The sequence below is a fragment of the Ascaphus truei genome, chromosome 4 (assembly GCF_040206685.1).
Source record: "Ascaphus truei isolate aAscTru1 chromosome 4, aAscTru1.hap1, whole genome shotgun sequence".
NCBI classification, from domain to species: Eukaryota; Metazoa; Chordata; class Amphibia; order Anura; family Ascaphidae; genus Ascaphus; species Ascaphus truei.
This window is the reverse complement of record NC_134486.1, coordinates 345,937,799-345,960,665: the sequence shown is the minus strand read 5'-3', so window position 1 is coordinate 345,960,665 and position 22,867 is coordinate 345,937,799. Positions and strand designations below refer to the sequence as shown.

General features: G+C 40.5%; 1 protein-coding gene across 1 annotated transcript in view; it reads right to left on the bottom strand.

Moving 5' to 3' along the window:
* CSMD1 (CUB and Sushi multiple domains 1) overlaps positions 1-22,867 on the bottom strand; it is a 2,556,145-nt gene that overhangs the window by 1,612,696 nt on the left and 920,582 nt on the right. The window lies entirely within an intron of this gene.

Here is a 22,867-nt window from a genome sequence, read left to right as displayed (position 1 = left end):
AATACACTGAAGGAGAAGGCACTCAGAGCATTCTATGCAATAAGGAAACAGATGTACCACCCCAAACCACGAATAAGAATCTAGATGCAAATATTCAGCAGCATCATCACACCCATCCTTCTGTACGGCAGCGAGGTGTGGGGTCCTGTGAAATACCCAAACTCCACAAAATGGGATACCAGCCCAACTGAAATACTGTATCTGGAATTCTGCAAACACCTTCTCCAAGTACACAGGAGTACATCAAACAATGCATGCCTGGATGAGCTGGGTCACTTTCCTCTACTGCTCACTGTACAAAAGAGAGCACTGACATTCTGGGCCCACCTGAACATAGCCATCCACAGTCTTACTGCTACAGAGCAATGAAAAACCAGAACCTCCTCACTAAACTCTGTGCCATCAAGCAACTTGTCCTCTCACTCCTGGAACAACCCCCATACAGATCAATCAACAACCTGCAGAAAAACAAATCAACTCAATCGCCAGCGAAATGAAGAAGCAGTATTTGACTATGTGGGAAAATGATATCCTGCACTCAAAGAAGCTGGAGACCTACAACAGCCTACAGAGAGAATACACTCTGGCACCCTACCTACTGAAGGTAAAAGACCAAAGCAGAGACAGACCTTGGGCCAGTACAGAATGAGTGCCCACAGCCTGGCAATAGAAACATACAGTCACAGACAGAACTGGAAGCTCCAGGAGATGAGACTGTGCCAGCGATGTGAGCTAGGAGAGGTAGAAGATGAAACACACTTCCTGCTGCAATGCACACAATACTCTGAAGTGAGGAGTGACCACCTGGAGAAACTCGCAGCTCTTTCCAGAACTTTAATAATATAGAAGAGAACCAGAAAATAGTGATCCTCCTGGGAGAAGATGAAACAATAGCAGAACTGGCTGCACACTATTTCCGCACCTGCCACAGGCTGAGAGATGCCCACTAACCCCCACATCCCTGTGTGTAACTGTTACCCATGTACCGCGCAATCATTATACCCTACCCCCTTATTATTCATTTACTGTGTAATCATTGTACCCCACTCCCTATTATTCATGCTTTGGCAATACTGAAATGTTCTTTCGTCATGCCAATAAAGCTTATTTGATTTGATCTGATAGCTGAGGGGGAGAGTGAGGGAGCTGATGAGGGGGGAGCTGTAGAGGTGGAGGGGAGAAATGATGATAGAGAGGATGGGGGAGGGAGCAAAAAATTACAGTCAGCATTAATATTAATGGGGCCCTGAGAAATGTTTTGCCCGGGTGACCGCCAATGTCTAGCTACGCCACTGTATTGAGGTCTCTAAAGAATCATAAATACAATATTTTCTTCGGGTCAAAAGAAAAGCCATTGAATTAAACATTTGTATGTATTTTATGACGAGTGTGTGCTTGCACTTTTAACATTAATCATAGGTTTACTTTGTTTGTTCTTTAAATGTATTTTGTGAGAACAGAATGTGAACTGAAGTATACTGGAATGTTTTAACTATGTATTCAGTCACTTTAGACAATCAGAGGTTCAGCAGTTCAGTCTGTCTTCAGTCATACAAATCCTGGTTCTAAACAAATACAACTCAAAACAATATAAAACATGTTTGAAAAAATACTGTATCACATTGTTTTGGAATGTTTTAGCTTGTACATCTACAGTACTGGGCAAACAAACAATTTTAACCCTCTGGAAGCGCTGACCTACACTAATTGGTGATTATGGTGCAATATAATACAATTGATTAATTCTAAAATTAGTGCAATACAAGTGAAAACAGAGTGATATCAGTGTGATGATATTGTGATGAATTAGCAGCCTAGGGGACAATATAAAACAGACTTTTCCAAATCCGGTACAGAAATCACACAAACAAAAATAAAAGTCACACAAACAAAAATAAAAGTCCCCGGCGCTGGTTAGTCCAATATACCGTGATCTAGAGGCAGTCTTTATATAAAGGTTCCTTGGGACGGATAAGGGCTTATAGGGATAATGTTCCGGATGGGAAGATGTTCTTGTCAGGGATGTTTGGCTGCTTCTGAAATAACAGATGACAAGGGACACCTGATTGCGCAGCGTAGTTGGACAATCAATCCCTATCTTACGATAAGAAGAATATTACTCACATAGGCAGCGCCTGCACGTGCAGTGGAGAGAATCTGTGATGGCTCCCCTTCTCCTCGGCTCTTCTCACGGACCCCTCGTGGAATGGCTTAACGGAGTGCTTCTCAGTCAGTGGTGGTAGCGGTGGTGAAACCGGTGCAGCACCCCCACGAATATGAAAATAGGGATTGGACACAGATATGGTGTAGAACGAAACAACTTTTAATAGATTATTAAAAACATAAAAACCCACACTCACATTGTCAGGGGGTAAGATGGGACACTCACGGATGCCGTCCGCAACTTGGAAGCTCCACGTGGCGCGACGGAGAGGATCACTGACCGCAGACCCGCTATCGGCTTGCGTGTGATGTCAGTGATGCAGGAAACTCTCCTCGCGTCTGGAACTACGGGTGCCTGGACGGCTCACAGAACTAAGCTCCTCCTCCCTACGCGTTTCGTGACTCGTGGTCACTTCGTCAGGGGATCCCCGATAGCCGATAGCGGGTCTGCGGTCAGTGGTCCTCTCCGTCGCGCCACGTGGAGCTTCCAAGTTGCGGACGGCATCCGTGAGTGTCCCATCTTACCCCCTGACAATGTGAGTGTGGGTTTTTATGTTTTTAATAATCTATTAAAAGTTGTTTCGTTCTACACCATATCTGTGTCCAATCCCTATTTTCATATTCGTGGGGGTGCTGCACCGGTTTCACCACCGCTACCACCACTGACTGAGAAGCACTCCGTTAAGCCATTACACGAGGGGTCCGTGAGAAGAGCCGAGGAGAAGGGGAGCCATCACAGATTCTCTCCACTGCACGTGCAGGCGCTGCCTATGTGAGTAACATTCTTCTTATCGTAAGATAGGGATTGATTGTCCAACTACGCTGCGCAATCAGGTGTCCCTTGTCATCTGTTATTTCAGAAGCAGCCAAACATCCCTGACAAGAACATCTTCCCATCCGGAACATTATCCCTATAAGCCCTTATCCGTCCCAAGGAACCTTTATATAAAGACTGCCTCTAGATCACGGTATATTGGACAAACCAGCGCCGGGGACTTTTAATTTTGTTTGTGTGACATCTACAGTACTGATGCAGCGGCCGTTATTCAAACACATCACGGCGCCAATTTTGAGTTCTCTGCTGTTCCCCACGCAGCATGAAATGCGGCTAATCGCCCCGGGCACCCGCGCTTATCGCGGATGTTTTGTTTGAAATTCATGGATTCTGTTTCTTCGTTTGCAATAAAATGGATGAATTGTAATGTATACAGTACTGTACTACTGTGCTACTTTGTCAATTTCATGTTTTTAAAAGCCAGAACACTAAAATTGTTTTTTCTGATCTTGACGTGCTCCCGTAGTGCGGGAAGGCTGGAATTCATCCCGCGGTTTCAAATCGGGATTCCGATGTGCATGACGCATGGTGTTCGAATAACGGCCGCTCCATCAGTATATATGATTATCAGTATTACATATCTTTTAATACAATAAGGATTTCAGAAATGTATAAAACATTTATACAATATATCAGCGTACATGTGATTCTTTAATGGGAATGATAAAAGAAAGATGTAGCCAAATATATGGTGAAACACTATTACAATGAAACCACTCCATTAATGAAATGGAATTGTGTATTTGATTTTCACTTTCACACAAATATATCTCAGTGTGATCATAGAGCTATGAACCACCACTGATGACTTTAATGGTAAGTGACATTCTAAGAAACATGCTAATGGATTTTAAAATACTTTCTTTCAGGAAATCATTAAACTAGCAATTAGCAAGAATAAAGGATACAGTAATAAAAGAAAACTCCAATACTATCTTCAGAAAAGTCATAATTTATTTAGAAATACAAATGACATGATTTGTGCCCTAAAGCACAGGCCCCTACTCAATATGCTTTGAAGTCATTTGTGCGCATGCAGGAGAAAATATTAGACCTACTGTATTCAGGTGAAGGTAACTATTAATTTCTCCAGAATAGGGAAACATTTTCATAGCGTATTGAAAAGGGGCTTTTGTTATAGTTTGAAATCAATTATGGCTTTTCTGAATAAAGGTACAGGCTTTGTAGCCAAAGGTTTTAAATGAGGAAGAAAATGTTAGATACTTATTGTAATGATACATTGTAAAATATCTTTGTATCATTTGTATATTGCAACTTTGTGTAATGCGCTAGCATGTTTCAATTAATCAATTTGTACCCACAGTACTGTTGCTTGTATATATTGTATCAAAGGGAAGAATTGAATATAAAATGAATTATTCTTTTAAAAAATGAGTCACATTTAAATATTACCACTTTGTAGTATAATATGTATTGTTAGTTGTAATAAGAAAGAAACAAAAGGGAGAGGGAGTGGCTCAGTGAGTAAAGACACTGACTGACACTGAGAGTTTGAAGCAAGGGAGTCTGGTTCAATTCCCTGTGTCGGCTCCCTGTGACCTTGGGCAAGTCACTTTATCTATCTGTGCCTCAGGCACCAAAAACATAGATTGTAAGCTCCACAGGGCAGGGACTTGTGCATGCAAAATGACTCTGTAAAGCGCTACGTAAAAAACTAGCAACTCTATACAAGAACATGTTATTATTATTATTATTATTATTATTATTATTATAACATCACTTGGTTTTAAATATATTTTTTTGTACTGACTTCTATATACATATACATATCTTTTATATTATGTTTTTGTGTGTATCCCTAGATTTCTATAAAGAGTTATATATACTAATAAAGTTGGCATACACCTGAAGAAGGTTGGGTCTACCCCCAAAAACATTGTGGTTTTTTCTGTTTCTGCAAAGAGTTATAGTAAAGATGCAGCACTGAGCTGAATGATTGACACTGAACTTTGAGTGCGGTTGTCTTCATAAACACTTTTCTACATAAAGTCGACTGGGTGGGATTAATCAAACTGCACCCTGATCTTGCGACAGCTGGCAATTGCTTGAATTAAGTCACCAGTGGATCAGGGTGCAATACCCCAAATAGTGGCTTGAAGAATCATGGCTGCAGTCTCACAGAATAACTTGTATTGTGACAACATTATATGCTTTGTTTCATTTTGTATATATGTTTTTCACTCAAATTTAGCTTGCAGTGGCTATGGTAGGGATGTTTCAACATTCAACATGTTTCAATATTATAAAGTTCAACATTTGATTTACAACAACTTTTGTTTAAAACTTATTTTTCTTTTATTTTTTAATATTTGCTCCTCAGAAATTTCCTGCTGACATTTGAAAAGAGGGAAAATTCACTACTTTAAACATACAGTTGGTGTAGGAAGGATTGGAAGGTGGCACGTGAAGATAAGGTATATTAAGATTTCCATGATCTCTCGGCTGTGCGAAGGGAGAGACCGAGTGTTTTGTGTTTGCAGGTGAGCCAGAGTTCAGGTGCTTTTGGGGTGAAATGCACAGGGTGGAGTGGTGTGATTAAATCTAGGCAGCGTTCAGGGTGAATAGAGCATACTTCACTGGAGAGAGGAAAATAATGTCAGTGGGGGGAGGAGTGAAGTTGTTGAGGAAGTAAGTTAGACTAGATCAATCAATTTGAGGTTTCTGTGAAGGGTGAGATTGGGTGGGGGTGAGGAGGGAGGAGGAACAGGGAGGGTGATGCAAATGATGGTGGAGAGGAGGTGATCTACAGGTGGGACAAGAAGTGTGAAGGGGGACTCGGTGTGGCATCTTTCTGTGATGATAATGTCGAGGGTGCATAAGGTATGTTGGTGCGGGGAGATTCCGTGAGAGAGTCCAAAGGAGGAGATGAGGAGAATGAAGGCCGAGGCGAGGTGGGGCTGTTGAGGTTAAGGTTAAGGTCACCGAGGATGACAAGGGGGTTGGGAGAGGGTTAGAGTGATGAGAGAAAGCAGTCAAACTAATTGAAAAATATTGTTGGTTAGCCAGGGTTTGGGATTGGGATTGGTAGGGGGATAGAAAAAAAGCAGGAATGGAATTGAAGCTGTGCGTGCGACGGCATGCACTGCACGCACAAGGTACGGCCCTCTAAGGAGCCGGCCCCATGAGCTGCCTGCGCGCCCCGGTACACGGTGCGATGCATGACGGCCTTTGCCAAAATACAAGTATTTTGTCTTTTGGCGCGGCGGCTGAGCAGTGGCCACGTCACAACGGTGGTTCAGCCAATGAGGGCAAACCTGCCGCATGATGTCATGGCCGCACCCCCGCTGCATCCCCGACTACGTCCCCTCAGTCACAAGTGATCTGAATCCATCAGATCGCTTGGCTGGAGGGGAAGAGTGACGGGAGGCGCTACGTCGCCCCCGCAGCGGGCGCACTTTGGCTGTAGCCTAAAGGAGAAAAAATGGGGAAGGAATGGGGAGTTGGGGGTAAGTACCAGGATGAGGAGACAAGGGGGCCAATATCTCCTACAGTGCAAGTGTGATGTGGGGTATGGGTGAAGTATGATTGCGTATATATAAGGGCAGTGGGGATGGCAGAATTTTTAGAGCGGATCCATTCGGTGATTGCGAGAAATGCAAGATTGTTTGTAGGAAGTGATTGAGGGTGAAGGTGGTCTTATTGCAGTTGGATCTGGTGTTCCAGAGGGAGAATAGGAGGTTGACAGATGTGAGATTATGAGAACGTGGTGATGGGGGGAGGTGAGAGGAGTTAACAAGGAGGGGGCATATGATGTTTCTGGGGTTGGAATGGCGAGTGAAGGTTGACTTGCGGATACGGATGGGGGTGGTGTGGACAGGGATTGAAAAGGATTGTGGCATTGGAGTGAGGGATGGGTGGGGCAGAGTCCCATGGGGAAAGAGGAATGGAGGGCAGGAGGAGGGGGAGGGAGTGGAGTGTAAGGAGGAAGAGTAGCAATGAGAGACATGTGAGCGTGCTATGGGGTGGATGAGGGATAAGATGGGGCTGAAGAGAGGTACTGATAGTGGGATTTGTGAAATTGCAATTAACAATGGTATTTCATCAAAGGTATGGGGTAATTCTAGTGGGGAAGTCGATGGAGGTGTCAGTTAGAGTTCAGGCAGTCTGTGTAGGGGTAAAGGGTACATTTAATGAGGGAATCTTTTCTAATGGGGACAGTCATTTGTTACCATTTGTGACAAGAGTAGTCAATTTTGTTGAGAGCACAAGGAATAATGGATTAATGAGTACTTGCAAAGGGCACAATCAGATTAGGAACCAAAGGGGAAATGGACAATCTCTCCACTATAATCGATCAGGAATATTTGGGGGAGAGGACAATGGATTTCTTAATACTATAAACATGATGGAAGCAGGGGGGATGATATAGAGTGAGGCAACTGATGAAGGGAGCAATCCAATAGATATTGCATCAAGAATTAGGTTCTGCAAATGTTGAAGCACTTGGGAGTATTGTATTATATGTATGTCTTTATTTAAATAGCGTCAAAACTGTACTCAGCGCTTCACAAAGAATACAGTACAGGGAATTATAATAATATATATATAATAAGTGCAGCAAAAATCAGACAATAGGAAAGGAAATCCCTGCCCCGAAGATCTTACAATCTAAGAGGTTTGTGGGGAAACTTACAGAGAGAGTGAACAATGTATTTTGAGCATTGGTGGAGAGCGAGAACAATATATGAAACAGGTCACGCAGATGAAGGGGAGTATAGTTATAGTTACATATTAGTTAATAACAATAGTTATAGTTAATAACAAGCAAGAATGTCTGGTAATTGGTAAAAAGAAGTGTTAGCTGGAATGAGAGGCAGTCAATTGGCAGCTGGTAAAATTGGTAGGGGGTAGTGATGAAGGGGCATGAGAGGAGAAGGAATCCTAGTAGTTCTTGTTGTTTTCGGTGTAGTGAGGCAGTATTTTTTATCGTATGGTCAAGGTGCTGGCAATTTTGCTTGTGCTACAATTGGTGAGTGGTAGAATGGCACTTGCTGGTACATGACATTAGGCACCTCAGATGTGGGGCAGGTGGAACGCACCATGGAGATACTTGGAAAATGTAGTTGAAAACAGGGAGAAGGTCACAGATGATGGATGACAGATGTTTGAAATGGCTGAGATATTTGATTGTAATGGTTGTCGCAATGAATCAATATGTTTCTCAATATTGTTACTTTTCACAATTGAACTGGGGGATTCTCTGGAGCTGAACCACAAACACAATTTTTCTCCTGTACTTCTCCACCCCTATTAACTTGGTGGCAATATTGATTTCCTGAAGTGAAAAGCTATACTAGAATATTAAAAGGTACATTTCTCTAGGAACCTGGAACCCCCCTGCACCTGGATATGTATGGTGTATTGCTGCTTTAAGGATCATATTTTCAGTGTATCTGATTGGTTTTAATGTTTTAAAAATGTTGAAAAGAGCACATAAGAATAAAAATAACATGCACCACATAGAAATTCTTAGTGTTTTCTGTAGCACGGTCGGTATGGCAAAGATAGAGAGGTGGAACACAATCTCATTTGAGGATTATGATGAGTTCCCAAAGTGGAAATGGATACATAATGCTCTTATGATTAACCATAGGATGCCAATTTCACAGTGTTTTTCACCCACCCTTTTGGTTGAGAAGGGGATAATATAATTTTAAACACAGTAACCAAATACAGTATTCCTGCATCATATTTCAGCAGTCATTAGACAAATAGCATGAATTTCTCAGTGAAACTGCTTGGCTGTAACAGAGTTTAACTTATGCTTATCTGATAAAAAGTAACATCATAAAGGCAGAGAACATACTCAGCAGAATTTACAACAGCTATAATACTCTAGTAAGATTTTCATTTTATATACTTCTGAGAAAAGAAGAAGACAAGGATGCCGCATTATTGAAAAGTGATAAAGCAGGCTCACATGACTGTAAAATTGTTTGAACTTCATCTCATGTAATGCAGCTTTCTGAGCCAGGTGCCCTTTGTATGGTTGACTGAAAATTTACATTCCTCAATTAAATGAAAAAAAAAAACAAAAGTGAAAATTCAATGCATTGTAGTCAATTCCATTTCTGTGTTACTGTAAGGCATAAATTCATATTTTACATCAGAAGATTAAAAGGGCAAAATATACATATTTTAATTTGTTTTATGTTATAGGCATGTTTGGGTAATTTGCTATGGAAATCCTTCTTACCGGCATAATTTCTATGTTAACTAGAAAGCATTCATATTTTTTAGTAGACTGAATTATGCGTTTCATTAAGATATTCTCAAATCTGCACTTTCTCTAATATCTACATGTAACACATCTTTTATAGAAGGATTTGAATACACATATGAACAGTGTTAAGTAAACTACTTTTTCCTTTTCTAAATTTTTCCTAGGAGGTCCAAACTCTCTATATGCATTAAAGTTTCTATCAACTTCTGTTGGAATAAATGGGGCTATGGAACCTATAAAGAGAGCTTCTGTAATCTGAAATGTCTACGTATTTCAAGGCTTCTAGTAATATATTATACCGACTAATGGTTAATGTCCAATTTAAACTCTTGGCAAGTATTTCCTTCTTTCATAGGAAAAAATGCTTCTCTCATTATACATATGTTCACCCTTAATGTGTTGCCTTAAGTTGAATGCCATCAAGAGAATGTTTCTTGCGTGCCAGTGAGTATTCTAAGAAACATATATATGCATCACAAAAAGCTATATATTTAACGGAAATACTTTGTGTACTACTCAAACCACAAATGGAAATATGTTTATTTCTTTCTTATTTTTTAATGCCAGGAAAAATCCTCTCTCTCTTTGTGAAGAGTAGCATAAGCTTTACATTATGTCAGCACAATTGTTACGTGTCTACCCTATGAGTCTTGTTAAATGACTGTTTCCAAAAACATAGGCTTAAAGTTGAACTATAAAAAAGGACTGGGTTGAAACTTGGCAGAGTTAATATGAACAGAACTGTACAAGCTTGTTTTCACTCATTATCTAAATATTTCATATGTCATCTCTTGCTCGCGTTTTTGTCATTCAGTTCAATACAAATGTCATTGCATTTACTCTCCATTTTCATCCTAAAAAATTAGTAAAAATGCTAAATTGTTCATTGAATTAACATTTGACTGAAATATTAATGCCAGAAAATGTTACTGATCTTTAGAAATCGCCATCATTCCTTGTCTTTAATTATTGCAACTTTAAAATTGCTACAGCATAGATTTTTTAATGGGATATGAGCCCCCAACATAAGGAATATGTAGCCATGTAACTGTTGATTCTGTAAATGTTATTGTGTTCATTATCAGGGTATTTGGACCTAAATTATAGAAGCTATTCAACATATCTAAAATTAAGACACAAGTGTTATAAATGGTTGAGTAATAAATGATGATTTACCAAGACAAAATGAGAAACTAGATGCATAGTGCCCAAACGATTTTTTGCCGGTGTCTGTGCCAAATGTTTGCGATAGAGGCGAGAGGCAGCTTTATACAGTAGGTGGAAAACTCACGGTTGCTGCAAAAGTTCTTACAAGGAGCAATGCTCCCAAAACTGAAGTCTTTTCAAAGCCAGTGCTGCATTTTTATTTCTTTAAGAAAACATGCAGGGGATGCAATGTTTCTGGCCACAAGGGCTCTATATCAGATATCTCACTTATCGTGAGTGGTGCCTCTAGCCTCTATCTTCTTTGTTGTATCCTTGTTTGGCCACACAGCTTGAAGGGCAGGCATCGTCTAACTTTGGATGCTTTTTCTAGTTAAGCAGTACTTTTGATATACTTTTGTGTGCCGAATGTAATAAATTAATTAAACAAGTGTCTTATATTTGAAGAAGGTCCTTAGATCGGAGTTTCTTCTGAGTCAAACTTGGCAGAGAATGTTAAAAGATAGAACCATGGGAAATAATGACACACCCAGAGGCAGAGTTTTATACAGTCTCATTATAATACTTGTATATATGTGTAGTGTGCACCTGGTGACTCATCCTGTAACGATTCCTACCAAATACAAGCTGACCAATGTGGGGCAAAGTGGTAAAAATAACCTTGATACATCAATGTGTATGTACAAATGTTTGACATGCCTCTCTAAGCATCAATTGTACAGCACAAAATGTAGTGCTACCTTTTAGACATAGCCCCCCACATTTCCTACATTTATTTTTAATATATATTAGGCATAAAAGTAAACACATGTCACCCTAAAGACTCATTGACCATATATTACATCTGTGAAACGTATAGGGGTTGTTGGGGGAGATGTATTTAGGCAACCTTGATGCAAATTGTATCACTTTGTTCTCTTGTGGTTATTTGCGTCAATGTCTCTTTATTTTTCAAGTTTTGCTGCATATCTATCAGCTCACAATTAGGTAGCGTTCAAGATGTACCAAAGTCTCAATTAATACAGCAGAGTTACAGTAGAAAATACCTATATTGCTACACTCTCTGTCAATGTTCTGTTATTGGAATACAGGAGTTTGGTATATCCCACAAGACATCAAGTTGCTTTATTTCTTGTAGTGTTCCAGAGTGTTTAGCTTTTTACAGTAGTTAGTTCTTCTATGGTTGGACTTATACTGGCTTAGAACCCTTCAGCATTGCATGCAGATTTCTCTACTCGTAGGATTTCAGAGAAAATATGACAAAGAGAGATGGAGAGAAATTTCATGGCAAACACTAGTCTATTTTTGGATTTATTTTTTTAATTCTCTGCCTTTGTAATCATTTGTATCTGTTGTTTATCTTTGTGTTTTCAAAGAATCCAACCTGGTCCTCCAGAAATCCAGAAGCACTGGAGGGATATATATACTGTAGATATATAGAAAAAAGATATGGGTTGCGCTTCTGTGGTGTAACATATAGGCGCCTATTCTAGCAGCTTCGATTTTATCATTGCAAAATCGAACGTGCTGGCATGTTACTACCTCATGGTATGAAATATGTGAATAAAATGTTTTCTGTAACGTAAATAACATTTGAAATAATGTTTGTTAAAATAAATGACATTACGCACGAGTTAGTAGTTGCTTTACAGGCGAAATGCCCGTAACGTCGATTTCCCTCCATAAGTTTGGAAGAGCTGTGCAGGGACAGCAGAGAGAAACTGCATCTCCCTGCACAGCTCTTAGGCTGCGCTTACAGTGCGCGCAACGGCGATGTGGCATTGCTCCAAAACAAAACAATTGACTCCGTCGCGAGCGCTTATAGTAAGCGCAACGGGCGACGTCGCATCCAAACATTTGGAAGCCGGGTAAATTTGATTTTTCAGAGACTGTCACCACATGTGACTGCCTCTGAACCAATCAATGACCCTGTCGCTAGCGACGTTGCTGAAAGTTAAACTATAACTTTGCGGTTGGCAACGTCGACGGGTGACGTCATCAGTCGCGTTGCCATCGCCAGCACTATAAGCGCGGCCTTACAGGTGATTGCGCTGTCTTTATTTAAATTTTAATAACATAGGATTGATGCAGGAGGGTTTCTGGAGCTGAAGTTAATGTGGGTCAGCTCCGGAGACCACCAACTTCAATCCTATATAGTCAAATTAAATTATACTCCGTCTGATGCATATCGCTAATCCTATGTCACCACCCTGTAGACGGAGCCCCAAAAAATAGGACTTTGTTAGCCGCGATTTGCATCTCGGAGCTAGTTGAATAAAAGTTCACAAAAAAATTGAGTTTCTGCGAACATATAAAATGCTCTAATACTGGTCGCTGCCTCTGTACTATGTAATATGCCTTTTCTTTCAGCTAGAGTCACAGTTGTCAATAATAACTCAGTGTCACCCAAAACAGGGCAGTTCAAGCAACTTAAAACCATTGTTTGGCCTTTCTGTCTTTTCTAGTTGTTAGAATAGGTTAACCACACCCCTTTTACTTAAAATAATATGTTCTTGCATAGCGCTGCTAGTTTTACACAGTGCTTTACAGAGACATTTTGCAGGCACAGTCCCTGCACCGTGGAGCTTACAATCTATGTTTTTTGTGCCTGAGGCACAGGGAGATAAAGTGACTTGCCCAAGGTCACAAGGAGCTGACACCAGGAATTAAACAGGCTCCCCTGCTTCAAGCTCTCAGTGCCAATCAGTGTCTTTACTCACTGAGCCACTCTTGAAATACTTCGCATCATTAAATCTAGGAAGATTCAACATTATAAGTTCAAAAAGAACCTTCAGAACGTATTCCAGTGTTAATACATATCTTCTTATCTTTGTAGGACATCTTTTCAACAATTGTCCCGCAATCACCATTGATATGCTAACATTTTAGAGGGAAAGACAATGTCTAACCCCCCCCCCTTTCCCCCAACACTTGCATAAAATAAGAAATAAAAGTTATTTAAAAAAAAAAAGATCATAATATTCTGGGATCATTTCACCCTTTCCCTTAGCTACCATTATTATTTAGGAGATAATTTTCTGTATTTAATGAGTACCTGAGGGAAATGATAGTCCTTAAAAGAAAGTAGCTGTTCATTATTATGGAATTATCAGACTGAAATTACTATTGAGAAAATTAAAACCAAAATAATCATTTTAATGCAAATTACAATTACTGTTTTGGATAGTACATACAAAGATCTTCTTAAAAGTTATAACATTCAAGAATTCAGTAATAATATATAATTTATACTCTGTATTAGTAGAAACTGTGCTAAAATATGCAAAGTGGTATGTTGGATGCATTACAAAATAGCTGTAGCTCTTCCCGACATCTGGAACTTTATCAATATAAAATACTGTAGGAATATATCACTACAAAAAACTTTAGTCCCTTTGTGCAAAAAGTATTCTTGCTTTCCAAATGTTCATTTTTCTGTATTTATAATTCATTTTATATAATTTACATGAAGAATTCATGTGTTTGTACAGTTTTCTAAAGATTTAAAAAAAAATGCATTCATATTGTTATTATGAATTCAAATAAAGTGCGATTTAAAAAAAGTTAAATGTTTTAATTATTAAAGGAGATCTGCTAAATATTTGCTGACATTCGACTTCACCGCAAAGTTGGCATTTATTTTTGTGTGAGAATATTTGGGGCCTAGTTTAAAAAAAAGTAAATTTGCTTAGCTTCATTCAAATCTATTCAATACCACCGGCCATCATTCACACAATTGTTTCGACCTGTCCAGACCCTTTCTTTCTCTCCTCAGCAAAACTCATATTTCTGGGTCTATTTGAATGTCCGGTCCGGCGCAATTGCATACATTCACTAATTTCTTCACACGAGTACTCGTCTACAAACAAATATGGTCTAAAACTCTGCAAATTTTCACATGTTTACACATTTGCCCATCTCTGATTATTACTATGCTGTACAAAAGAAATATGTATCAATAATTTACAATAGATGTAAGAAGCTACAAGCTACAATGGTTTGTGGGCCCTTCTTACCTTCTCACCCAAGAATCCTTTTATAACGACATACAGATAAAAAGTACAGTTGTTCCACATTTATGCCATATTGTGTGAATGTCTCTAATCATGGATTACAATTAAATATATTTAACCCTCCTTGTCCGGCTCTAAAGGTGTTTATATTGAATTGACTGATACATGGCAGTGTTCAGTCTCTCCTACCAGTTTAGTGTGCTGGTTGGGTGTTGATATGCTGATAGAAAAAGGATGGGCACCAGGAACTTTTAAAGTACAAAAAGAGCTTTACTCACATCTGTTTATAAGGCTCGCCATACAAGGACAGTCTTCCCATTTGACATAGAAACTGGTGGAAAATCCTAAAGTTACCTATGCTTCTTTCCTTAGTATTGGTTAGATTCACAATCATGCCCCAAATCCAGTGGGTTCCTGTGGGGAATACACTCTGCTCTCTGTGGTCAGTATCCCATTACTGTGCATGGCATACTTCCTCCATGCATATTGGATCAGATTTTACTAGGGAACTTCCGGGGCGGCGGATCCAATTATTGTATTGTATTGTATGTCTTTATTTATATAGCGCCATTAATGTACATAGCGCTTCACAGTGGTAATACATGTGGTAATCAAATAAATAACAGATAGTATAAATAACAGGTCATGGGAATAAGTGCTACAGGCATAAAAGTAACATTAAGGAAGAAGAGTCCCTGCTCCGAGGAGCTTACAGTCTAATTATGCTCCAGAGTTTCTACTCTGAGAAGTCCTGCTAAGAGCATGCCTACTCCTCTTCCAGCATGAGAACAATCTTGGGCCATTACTATTGATGTTAGCTATAGAGGACACATTCCTTAACTGAAAACAATAAACAGGGACAGGACACTCTTAATAAACATAACTATACACTTAAATATATTTATAGGACTCGCCGTGAGAACCTATGTCCAAACTAAGAAGATCCAGCTTCTAGAACATTGGTTGGAGCTATATATACCCTTTTATCTCCCTATGGTGACATCACAGGTCACAAGACATAAAGAGGAGTTGCAATACATTTTGCACATTCATCCTACATCACATGATGGGGAGGGGCAAAGCCAGAGTGATCCACCCGGTTTACCAATTAAGGCCAATAACGCTTTACATTCACTAGAAGTCCCCAGATGGGGGCTACATGTACAAAAAGATATAGGACATTATTCAGTCTTCTTAACCTTCCAAGTTTGAAAATGGTAACACTTATTGGGCCAATCGCTGCACTATCGCATGGAAACTCCCATTCAAGTCAATGTTTATGAAATCGTGAATCCACACATATACATGATGTGCTGTGCTTCTTTGTTCTCACGTGTGATTTACCATATTGTACTGTAAGAAGGAATGACTCAAATGTCCCAGGTTATTTTCCATGTTTGCACCATCAAAATAAATATGAAGAAATCACAAGAATGTAAAGGTTTTCTGTGAAAGAATGTCAACCCCTGACCTTACACTTGCTGTACAGACCAACGTTTCTGAATGTCTCTGCAATATCATCCTGGATGGCGCAGAGTTAAACTTAACATGTAAAAAGCAGAGCTCCACATATTTCATCCCAAACCTGGACCCACTGCCTCCTTCCACATTACTGTTGGAAGTTCTGTTATACACCCATTAGCGCAAGTAAGCTGCCTAGCGGTCACACTCGACTCCTCTCTCACATTCTCCTCTCACATTCAAAACGTATCTAAAACCTGTTGCTTTTTCCTCTGCAATATTACAAAGATTTGCCCTTTCCTAAGTCTGTGAATATGGGGAATAGAAAGCTGCCTTTTATTTTCTACTAGCCTTTACACCTCACACACTATCTAACAGAATTAGATTGGACTTTTAAAGTCCCCTCAAAACCTTATACTTATGGTTGGAGTGCCCATGAACCCCAATATAGGTTCTGGGCTACCTGGGCATTAACTGGGTATCCCCCTTAACCTAAGTACCCATCATAGTTACAAGGACATTTTGTATTCCTTTGCCCCATTTACCTTTATGGGCTGTGCTGAAGCAGGGAATATTAGCGGTGAGTCGCACAAGCATTTTCAAGGGGAGACATTGCCGGGACAAGTTGCCTACATGTATCCGAGAACCAAGCATGATTCTCGGGTACATTTTTATGGGAACCGACAACTCTGGACCCCAACTACCTAGGCACATTCTGACAACACTTTCTCCGCAATACCGCCCTTGAAACTAATACCCTAGCAATCCCTGCTCGCTGGCGTCCCTGGAAAGGCAAAAACACAAAAAAAAAATATTTACGCAAAGTACAGATGATGCATATACAGTTGCTGGGCTCAAGAGCTGACACTCCTGAACCCTAATATTCGGATCAGAGATAACCAAAACAGGGCTTTAGGAGCCTGGTTACTCCCTCATAATCACAGTCTGTAAGTATGCTACATCTCTACCTGGCCTTGGATGTTTGCACAATAAATAGCAGCCTAAGTTATCACCTCAAGTAATGGGTGTTACTTTTACAATCAAAACATGACTTTAGCTTATTAACATATGCATTTGCTGATGATGTCAGACAGAACAAGGTTGCAGTTAAAGAAATCATCTCACCAAACAAACATCACAGTATGACCTGCGTTAAGTGCAATCACTTTCAGAGGTAGGATTACAGTATCTGTTGCTGTTTTATTTGCAGACATTCTGTATTGCTTCTATTCCTGAGAGAGCATAGAGTACAGCTATGTTTCAAGGCTCAATTCCCTTTTCAAACTTTTTTTATAACTCACTTCATAGTAATCAAACAGTATACAGCAAAATCATCTAATGCTAAGCCTAATAGATTCCCAGATTCACCCCCCCCCCCCAACACAACCTCAATAAATAACACAGACAACCCTTATTTGGTGTTCACAAGAACTTTAATAACTAATTTTATTAGACGATTCTGCAACTGATCTTCAAAAATAATACAAACTGCATAACCAACTTTCTGACCAGATTGCATCTTGAACCAAACCATAAAAGTATTTTGCTGTTTACCAAAGCAACACTCTCTCTAGAGTGCAGTTTGACTTCACGACCTGGTTAAGATGGCGAAACACGGGGAATACCTAAACAAGTCCTCTGCCACAGTCCAGTCACAGTTCCTACTATCAGAGCCATCATCAGACACTTGAACAATTAACCACCATTGGCAATCTGACCAGAAATTGCCCAGTGTTGTAAAATACTGTAGTGCCGACGATTATTCTAAAACAAACCTGGCGCAATCTCCAAAAAGACCCAGGTACATGCTGGGTATATGCTGGGTATATACTGGGTACATGCTGCAACATTTCAGTGACATTTCTGTAGACAGACTAATGGCCCATCGGATTAACAGTGGGGGTCCCTGGCAGTCCCATTCAGTTTGTGTTAATCCGATGGGCCATTAGCCTCTGCAGAAATGTCACTGAAATGTACCCAGCATGTACCCAAACTGGCTAGTTTACGGCAAGTTTTAGAATTTTCGTTGGCTCGTCTGTACAGTACTGTATTACAAATCATCACACATTCACTTTCTAAGATAATGAAAAGTTAGAACAAACTATATATACAGATGTCAAAGATGACATTAACCGAAGGGGGGGATTTTGGTTATTCTCCTCCCAAGGCAAGTGTCTGCCTCTGGCCAGCTGCCTTCATTTATGCTCTTGCCCATTGCTACACCCTAATTTATCACAAGGTCTGTAAAAAGTCCTCATGAAAATGGAGCATTTTATAGCCCTAAGTCGAATTGTTGAGCAGGGTGGTGGTCTGTCTGATGTTTGTTAAGCAGAGGGGTAGCTGTCATTTGTTGTCCCATTCATGGGTTCAGTGCCAAAAGATATCTGGGGTTCCAGGATAAATGAAAGGAGAAGGGGGAGGTATGCACCTGGATGTGGGGGGAAGAAAAAGGCATTAGGTGGGAAAAGAAAAAGAAGGTATACGGAGGGTAGAAGAAGAAAATATGGAGGGGAAAAGAAGGCATTGGGGGAGAAGATGGTATTTCCAGGGAGAGAAGAATAAGGTATTGTGAGGTAGACGAAGAACATATATGGTAGTGTGAGAAGAAGGTTTTGGAGGGAGGATAAAAAGGTATTGTGAGGCAGAAGGAGAAAATATTGGGGGGGAGAAGGAATTGGGAAGAAGACAAATGTATTAGGGGAGAGAGGAAGGTATTCTGATAGAGAAGGTATTGGGGGAGAAAAAGAAGGTATTTGGGGTGAGAAGAAGGTATTAGTGGTGAGAAGAAGAAAGTATTGGGCACGGTAGAAGGTATTGGGGAGAGGAAAAGGGTTTTGTGGGAGAATAAGATATGGGGAGAAGAATAAGATATTGGGGGAGAAGATATTATCGGGTGGGAGATGAAGGTAATGGGGGAGTAGACGTATTGGGGAGAAGAAGAAGATATGAGGAGGTTAAGAAAATATATTGTGAGGTAAAATAAGAAAATATTGAGGGTAAAGAAGAAGGTTTTTGGGGGAGAAGAAGAAGATACAGTATTGTGGGGAAGAAGCAGGTATTATGGGGAGAATAAAAAGGTATTGAGGAGAAGAGGGTATTGAGGAGAAGGTATTGGGGGAGAAGAATAAGGGATTGGAGGGAGAAGTATTTATTGGGGGAAGATGAACATACTGTATTGGGTGGAGAAGAATAAAGTATTAGGGGGACAAAAATAAGGTATTGGGGAGAATATGAAGGTATTGGGAAGAGAAAAAGGAATTGGGGAAGAAAAAAGTATTGTGGAGAAGAAGGTTTTGGAGAAATAAGATATTGGGAGGAGGAGAAGAAGAAGGTACAGTATTGTGAGGGAAAAGTAGAAAATATTGGAGGGAAGAGAGGAAGGTATTGGGGAGAAGAATGTATTGGGGGAGAAGATTAAGATATTATGGGAGAGAATAAGGTATTGGGGTGAAGAAGAAGGTATGGGGAGAAGTTGGTATTGGGAAGAGAAGAGGATATTGGGGAGAATAAAGTTTTTGGGGGATAAGAAGAAGGTATTATGGAGAAGAAGGTTTTGTAGATAGAAAAAGGTATTGGGGGGATGAAGTAGGTATTGGGGAGACAAATGTATTGGGCAGAGAAGAAAAAGGTATTGGGGTGAAGAATACCGTATTATCGGGAAGAATAAGAAGGTATTTGTGGAGAATAAGGTATTGGGGGGAAGAAAAATAAGACAGTATCGGGGGAGAAGAAGAATGTATTGTGAAAGAAGAAAAAGGTATTACAAGGGGAAAAAAGAAAATATTCAGAGGGGAGACAAATTTATTGGGGAGAACAAAAAAGGTAGTTGGGGTGAGAGGAAGGTATTGGAGGGTGAGGAGAAGAAGAAGGTATTGTGGGGAGAAAAATATATTGGGGGAGAAGAAGAAGGTATTGGGGTGGAGAAAAAGGAGGAGAGAAGAATACAAAGGTATGGTGAGGGAAAAAAAGAAAATATTGAGGTAGGGAGAAGAAGGTATTGGCGGGGAGAAGAATAAGGCATTAGGTGAGAAAGAAAATTATTGGGGGTGAGATGAAGAAGGTATTATGGGGAGCAGAAGGAGATGGGGGAGAAAATGTATTGGGGAAGAAGGTATTGTGGGGAGAAGGAAGGTATTGTGGGAAGAAGGATGGTATTTGGTGGAATAAGAAGGTATGGAGGGAAAATAAGAAGGTATTGGGTGGAGAAGAAGAAGGTATAGCAGGGGAGTAGAAGAAGGTATTGGAGGGAAGAAGAAGGTATTTTGGGGAGGAGAAGAAGGTGTTGGAGGACAGAAGAAAAATAAAGTATTGAGGGAGGAAGAATGTATTGGGAGGAAGAAGAAGGTATTAGGGTGGAGAAGAAAAATTAATTGGGAGTGGAGATGAAGAAGGTATTCGGGGAAGAAGAAGCAGTTATTGGGGATGAGAACAAGAAGGTACTGGGGGAGAAGAAGAAGGTATTGGAGGGAGAGGAAGAAAGTATGAGGGGAATAGAAATAAGGGATTGGGGTGTGGGAGGTAGGAGGTTTGGGGGTAGTATAATATTGAGGCCTTGAAGAGGAAGAGGTATGGGAAAAGTATGGGCCTGGAGAGGGAGGAGGAGTTGGTATGAGCCTGGGGATGTGGGGAAGAGTAGGTATAGGCCTGGGGTGAAGAATGAGGTAAGATACTGGGGAAAGGGAGTGCCAGAACAGAGGGAGAAGCACAGAGAATGACAAAGGATTACGTGGGCCTACTTGTGGCCCAAGGAGGGGCCCTGTGTAAGGCTTAGCTGAAAGGAGAGGCGGGTCCACCTGAACTGAAGAGAGAGATGGGTCCGTCCAATAGCTGGCATTGCAAGAACTTAGACCCAACTTCCTGTCCAGGTGGCCCTGTCTGTATTCTCCCCCTCCTCTCGGTAGCTTTAACAATTTGTTCCTATTCTACAAAATAAACCTTTCTAAGCCTATCTAAACTTGGAGTTCTTAGTCTCATATGAGCTGACACCTGTACTTTCCCTGGTCTCTAATTATTTTACCATGTACCAAATGATATTGGAATTGCAATTAAGGAATACCACTTACGCATGTAATATTTGTTTGGTAATTTAATATTCAAATCTATTCAAAATAGCACAATCACGGCAATAAAACACAAAATATGTAATATATGTTTATTTTTTACTTGGGGATCACTTGTAAGAGTTTCAAAAACGTTCATTTTTTTGTCAAACATTTTTACAATTAAATATATGAATGATAACAATAAAGGTAAAGTACTGTACATAATCATGGTTTTGTACTAGGATTTAAAGTTTTAAGAGCAAAGGTTTAACATTCAATTTAATTTCATTTCAATTGAATGTATTGCCATAATTTTTTGTGCATTTTAACTTGTTTTAGCTCTGTCAAAGCAATGGTTAAAAAATAAAAAGGAACAATGACACCAATTTATAAGCATTTTGAGATAAAGCGTCTGATTACAGTAGGTGGGATTGTATGATATACTGTAAAATGCAGTAACTACAGCAAAGATATGTAGCACCTTTTCCCTCTTCCGATGTGAGATTGGGTCACTACCGGTGTGATATGGTGCTAGTGCATACCAAGATGGACCTCAGGATCACTTCTTCTTTGGGTGGTATATAAAGCATTACACCAGATGAGGTATAACTGTGATTTATTGATACACCAATCTGTAGATCATACAGGCTTTCTTCCCTGAGGCAATACCCAATGCTTGAGGCTCGAAGCACCCCTCCGAAGCACACCTTACCCCCTAACAAGGCAAGGCCTCAGTCTGCTCCTCTTTAGGAGAGATTACTGCTGCATCTGTACTCTGAAGGACAGCCCAGAACTAACATTACACTCAAACCTCTAGGAAAAAAACCCTCCTTCCCAGGGGAGTGGCTGGTAAGCTGGCCTCATATACTCATAAGCCTTCCTTACAATAACAGGCTATTCCTGAACTTTATTGTTAACACACACACACACTGAACAATATAACAGGCGCAGCATAATCTACTCCTAACACTGCCCACTCTTTAATTTAATGTTATAGGGGCCAGGGAATCAGTAGTCCAAGGGGACTTTGCTACACTCTCCCTCTAGTTTTGAAAAGCACTCACGACCCACAGGGGGGTGTAATATCCACTGCATAGTTATACATTTGAACATAAAATGCAGTAACATTGTAACTGGTCCTACAGTACTTTTAGACCGTCAATAATAGTGGGCAGGGTCAGGTTTGCGCACTAGGTTCCCCACGCTATCTGTCAAAGTCACAGAGTAGCAGCTCTTGCGGCCATTCTCGGAAACATACTCAACGCGGTCGAGATGTATATTGCGGCCTATATGTTTGCTGATGTGTATTATTTCCAACACACTGCATTACATGGTCTATAATAGCTATGAGCACCCTGCGCATCTCGGCCATATGCATGAAATCTTCTGGAAATAGGGGTAATCATATCCTCCCAGCCGAAACCTTTGAACCAGCACCCTATCGGCATGACTACTTTTTGTTAGGTTATGCACGTAGGCCTGACCTGGTAGTACCCAGTATATGGGTTCTACCCACAGAGGCTCACTAGCAGTCCTTTCCCCCTGGTTCAGAGAAACGTCTACCTGCCATCCTAGCGCAGCGCTCATGCATGATTTCTGCCTCCTTCCTGGCAGAAAAGTAAACTTCCTCCCACCAGTGATCAATTTGTGACCCCCGTTCTAGTACAAACCTGGTCCATTTTAAATGGGGCACATAACCTTGAAGTAGTGGATCCCACCACAGCAATGCTTCCACCCCTTCTGTCACCTTATCGGTCACACATGCAAAAGTTGTCATCGAGGGAATAGCTACTGTCATAATGGGCATAATCGGGCAAGAGGACCGGGCTTTGTCACAATGGTCACCATCAGCTCCTTTGATCAGACCCCTGCTTCCGGGCCCGGCAGTGCTGCAAGAAGTGGTCCCCCATGAGGGTACACACCACCAAGCAGGGGTGGATGCATC